General features: G+C 44.8%; 1 pseudogene; it reads left to right on the top strand.

Moving 5' to 3' along the window:
* The first annotated feature begins 3,719 nt into the window (after positions 1–3,719).
* On the top strand, positions 3,720–5,224 carry LOC147991459 (uncharacterized; annotated as a pseudogene).
* The last annotated feature ends 779 nt before the right edge of the window (positions 5,225–6,003 follow it).

Genomic DNA, 6,003 nt, shown 5'->3' with positions numbered 1-6,003 from the left:
TATTGCATTGGGTGCAACAGTTGATATTTTCAGGAAAAGGAAAATCAAATTCGTCGATGGCAGGAGGCGTTCTGTTAGGTCAAACCCGCTGTGGTTTGCTGCAATCTGGTTGTTCCTATTTTTGATTGAGCCTAGAGTTTGGGAATTGGAACTGGAACTTGTAAATATGTGCTGTCTGTGTGTACATGCACAAATCTACAGTTTGATCTATGCTGGCAAGTAACTTGCAAACTATTGCTGCCATCTCCTGGATGGAAATGTACTGTTTCAGATGGATTTGATAACCAGCGAACGTTCTCTGAGGAGCTTGGAAATTATAACTTTTTCATGGCAATTTATATTGTCTGAGGGATGGCAATTTTTTTAGCAAGCATGGCAAATCTGTCCAATTCAGTTTTTTGCCAGGATTTGCTGTGCTTGCTTGAATTTGCCATGCTCTCCCAACACAATAACGTTGTCATGCCTCGCTGGACTTTTGAAATTGCATGCTGATCAGGAGGATATAATAAATCTGCACTCAGCTCGTCCAGTCCCGGAAGCTGGCTAGCTAGCATTAGCAGCGATCGACGGATATGACGGGTAGAGCGGATACTGTGTGGATGACGACGGGCAACACACGTCTCGCGTGCGATGCACGGCTCCGGTGGGCAAATTTTCATGTTTTGAAACTTATTCAAGATTTGACCTTAATTTGAAAAAATTTCGAGATCTGACCCTTTTGCTACCGCCGGAGTCCATGGCGGTAGGGTCTAACAGCCTACCGTCAGGGACTTTGGCGGTAGGAAACATCGCTACCGCCAAATCAGGCTGGCGGTAGCCTGCACAACCCTATCACCAATGTGCTTGGCAGTAGGCACGAGCACGCACTGTAGTCAATACTTAGGAGGTTTTTGGCGGTAGGGCATGCAACCCTACCACCAGGGACCTTGGTGGTAGACTGTTATACCCTACCGCCAAGGTCCCTGGCGATAGCAAAAGGGTCAGATCTCGAATTTTTTCCAAACTAGGATCAAATCTCGAATAGGTTTCAGAAAAGGGTCAAAACACGAAATTTAGCCGCTCCGGTGCGAGTTGGTCCCCGACCTAGGGGCATCCCTGCTGGAATTCCGGCGAGTTCGTCCCCGATCTAGGGGCATCGCTGCTGGAATTCCGGCGAGTTCGTCCCCGATCTAGGGGCATCGCTGCTGAAATTCCGGCTGGGTTTTCTCCTCTGGCGAGGAAGGCGGCTGGTCCTCCTCAACCCGAGGACGTGACGGTGGACGCGCGCGGCTGGCGTGATGACGCGGGTTTTGCCCCTGGCCAAGCTATGCAGTTCCCGTGTCATATTGCAAAAGTTGCGGCGCATGGAGGGCGGCTTGGTCACGTTGCGAGCCCCGAGGTGAGTAATGCGGCCGAGGGGAGCGGAGGGGATATTTTAGTCCCCCGACTGCCCCGACTCCTCGCATTTCTCCTCCTTGCACACCGCACGACCCGCTCTCTCTCGCTCCGCTCTCCCCCGCTCCGCCACGCCGTGAGCTAGGGTTTCATGATGACCCGCGAGCAGCAGATGTGGGCGGTCGCCGACGGTGACGAGGTGCGGATGGGAAGGCTGAGGAAGATCAACAGGTGGTTTCCGAAGGCGAAGATGCTCAACGACGCTACGGAGATGGCGCGCGACAAGCTGAACGAAGAAGAGATCCAGCGTTGCTTCCCCAACTACGACAAGCAGCTAGCGATGGGGGTTCTGCTTTGGGCGATGCTCAAGGCGGAATCCCCGATCCAGGAGCAGAGGCACAAGTGGAGGGTCTTTAGATCCCTCCGCTACAGTCAGATCCAGCCGTCGCCGCCGCCGATGGAGGTGGTGATGGGGCTGCCTGCACCAGGCTCGTGGATGGCGCCGATTGTGATAGAGGAAGACGACGAGGAGATGGTGACACCAAGGAGGAAGCAGAAGAGGGCAGTCACGGAGCTGCCAAGGCGTTCTCCATGCTTCCCCAGGCGTTCTCCGCGCCTTTGTGCCCTTTCCCGCCTCCAGTAGGGGCCTCGCCGGCCGGCAACCGCTTCTAGCTGTTGGCCGGGGAGGTTTCCAACGAGGAGGGGGAGGGGGTGTCTTCTCCAACTTCGTCAGGTATGTGTGGATCGAAATACCTGACCTCTACTACGTCGATTGATGTAGATGAGGTTATTTTGGGGAGATTGGGAAGAGCAGAGAGGAATGGAAAAAAGGAAAAACATATAAGAAAAATTCACAAACTCCAAAATGATGAAAATGGAGAAAAAGAGAATAGAGAAAAGGGAAAGGTTGAGATAAATAACAAAAAAAACACAGGGTGGGATTCTAGGAATAATGAAGTGGTTGAAGCCAAAACAGTTCAAATGCACATGAGGCATGGAAATTTCCAGCCCATTGTTGTATGGTATGATGAGGAGGACCTTGACTTTGGTGAAATTTACATTAGAAATACTCCAATCATACCCCACATAAGGGGGGAGGAGAGGGATGGAAAAAGTGAGGATGAAGGAAAACAAAGGAGAGATGGATAACCAGGTTTGGTGGCCCGGTAGGTGAAAAGGTGCAAACTGACCTGGACTTGGACTTGGCCTACTGGGCTCTGGAAAGCCCAGATAGAGAGAAGGCCCAAGTCCTGGAGGAGTGGGGTGAGCCTATAAAAAGGCAGAGACATGGAGGGAGAGAGAGAGAGAGCACTGATCTAATTCTAGGGTTTACCCCCCAGCCGCCACGAGAGGAAGTAGAACACATGGCTGGAAACTTTGGGAGAGGTTTTGGAGGGGGGAGGACCAACAGAGGAGGAAGATTTGGTGATTCCAATGTCAGAAAAATAGGGCAATTTGGTGGAGGAGATAGAAGCAGATCCAACTCCTCTGAAAATTCCTTCGATTTTCATGGCAAAGGGGGGGGAGGGCATTCGGGATTTGGGTTCAGCGTTGGAAGAGGTATTGGAAGCTCAAATGCACCCAGTGATGAATCTGGGGGGAGCAAGGTTTGGCAGATCAAAGAAGGAAGAAAAGACAGTGGGGATAGAAAGGAAGAAGTTGGGAAAGGGGAAGATGTTGGGGAAGATCAGAGAGATGGCAGAGATAAAGGAGAGGGAAGCATGAATTCTAGTCAGCAGCAACAGATCCTGAGTGCATTACTATCACAACTAGTGCAGGGAATGAACAAGAATGGGATGCTTGTGGAAGATAGTGGGAAAAATAAGTCAATGATGAGCTATGGTAAAGAAACAGTCAAAGAAACTAATGCTGGTGAGGAAAATGTGCTGAAGAGAGCAAAAGGCAATGGAAATAGCTCAGGAAATGACTTCAGGAATCAGGTGAGCAGTGGGGCTTGGCAACAAAATATGAGTGATGATAGGAGTAGAAATGATAGGTTCAACAGACAGGTATGTGGAAAATGCAAACATCCCAAGCATTTACCTAGAGATTGCAAAGTGGGGCACTGCTTAATTTGTGGTAGGGATAACCACATTACCAGAGCCTGCAACTTTCTGAAACAAATGAAACCAGTACCCAAATATGTTGAATATGCTTTAAAAGGTCTAGGAGTGTTGCTGGTGTAGAGCTACAAGGCTGTCTTAATTGCAGAGCATATAAATCCTTTAGGAGTGGTGATCATTAGGAATGGGCAGATCAATGAAACTGAGATGATAAAAACTCTCAATGAAATGTTTGATTGGGGATGGCAATGAAGAGTAAAGGAATATGGAAAAAATTGTTATATGATGAGATTCCCAAATAAAGCAAAGTTGGTGGAACTAGCAAAGTTCAATGACTTCAATCTGTTGGGGACTGGTGTCATTATAAAGGTACAACCCCGGTCTCTTGATCATTTGGCAATTGGGAAAATGCACACTGCTTGGGTGAAATTTAAGAAAGTACCAGATTGCTTTAGACATTTTTTTTGGAATGTGTGAAGTGGCTGCTACTGTAGGGCCTGTGTTAGAAATTGACGTGGACACTATTAATGAAGAAAAAGTGAAAGTGAAGTGTGGGTTAGGGATGTGGGGAAGATCCCTTCCCATGTGGAAATAACTTCTCCAGATTTTCTAATGTTTAGAATTGGGGCAGAGCTGGATAAGGTGACTGAGATGGGATGGTATAAGGAGGAGAAAAGAAAATCTAATGGTGTGTCTGAAATGGAAGTTGGAGATGATGATGAGGAAAACAGGAAAAGAGCAAAGCTAACTAGAGCTGAAAGAAGAGGGATGGCTTTGGGTAGTCTATCTCTGAAACAAATTGAGGAGATTGACAGAAAAAATGAAATGATAGAAAAATCAATAGAGGAAATCATTGGACACTTGGACAAAAGTATGGCTGCTGAAAGAGGGAACATGCAAAAAGAAATGGATATTATGTTCAGAAAAATTCAGAACTTAGAGAAAGAGAAAGCCAGAGAAAATGCTTTGTGGGACAAGGCTGATAAGAGGATAAAATACTTGAAGAGCACACAAAAAAGTCTAGAGAACATGATTGAAAAACAAAAGAAAGATATTTTGAAGTTGGAACAGGAGGCTGCAAACAAAGAGCAATATGAGATGGAGCTGGCTAATCTAGAGGTGGAAGACTTTGAAAAATAAACCCAAGATAAGAAAGAGAAAACTGAATCTGGAAAGTATAATGAACCTACTGACTAGAATGCAAGTCAAGAATCAGTAGGGACTTTGGGAGAGAGATTGGCAGAGTTGCATGGGATGGAGGTGACAGAAAAAAATGATGAAGACAAAGAAATTGAACTGAAAAGAAGCTTGAGGAACATAGGAACATAGGAAAATAAGATCAGAAAGTGGAGGAAATGGCAAAGATGAGGGCTGAAGAAAGAGATAACTATGGTAAGGATTTCGATTTAAATTGTGCAAACTCTTCATTGTTACACATTAGTTCTCTAGTTGAAATTGATTTGGGTTCCATTGATATGATAGATAAAAATCTAGAGATAATTAGAAAAATGAAGATAGCAAAGAGAGAAATATATTTTCAAAATCAGATGGAGAATAAGAAAGAGGAGGAAAGGAACAGTAACATGGGGGAGGAAAAAAGCAACACACCAGTGTATATTCACATTGGAGATGTGGATTTAGATGATCTATGCTCATACTTAGAGAATTCAGATGCTGATTTAGAAGAGCAGCAATTTGTAAAACTAAGAAATATATTCTTAGGGAAAAAAGGGGAAAAAGAATGGCTCACCAGCATCAAGCTGTGTGGCGCAATCTATTGGGATTGATGTGCTCAGGAGAAAAAAGAGAGCAAAAGATTATAAAAAATAGGGGGAGAAGGGGAGAATTATAAAAAGTAAATATTTTCAAATAGATTCACAATGAGAGGGATTTTTTTGGAATGCGAGAGGTTTGGGGCAAGATCACAAAAAGAGATATGTTAGAGAATTGATTGTGGATCATAGACTAGACTTCATAGGGATTTCAGAAACTATTAAGAAAAAAAATTGAAAAATGAATTACATAATTTTTGTGAGGGGAGGAATTTTGATTGCTGCTGGAATGAGCCTAGGGGGATGTCGGGAGGGATCTTGATGGGAGTAAATCAAGATAGGTTTAATGTAGAACACATAGAGAAAGGGGTTTACTTTGTGAGGATGCTGATATATGACAAAATTATCAAAATGCACTAGAATTTAATTACTATGTATGGAGATGCACAGATTGAGGGAAAAGCATGCTTCCTGGCAGAGTTCGCCAGAGTCTATCATGACAACCAATTACCTTGTTTGGTGTGTGTGTGGGGGGGGGGGATTTTAACATCATTAGAAATGAGAAAGAAAAGAACAAACCTATACACAATGAGCAATGGACATTTATGTTCAATACAATTATTGAGCCGATTGGATTAAGAGAGCTTCCCTTAAATGGAAGAAAATTTACTTGGGCTAATAATTTGGCTGATCCAACCTATGAAAAATTAGATAGGGTTTTAATGTGCCCAGTGTGGGAAGAGAAATATCCTCTAACTATACTACAAGCTTTTGCTAGGGGTGTGTCAGATCAC

The sequence above is a fragment of the Triticum urartu genome, chromosome 1A, assembly GCF_056163025.1.
Source record: "Triticum urartu cultivar PI428250 chromosome 1A, HENAU_Tu73, whole genome shotgun sequence".
In the NCBI taxonomy this organism is placed as follows: Eukaryota; Viridiplantae; Streptophyta; class Magnoliopsida; order Poales; family Poaceae; genus Triticum; species Triticum urartu.
Note: the sequence above shows the minus strand (reverse complement) of the source record. Positions and strands in the feature narration are given on the sequence as shown.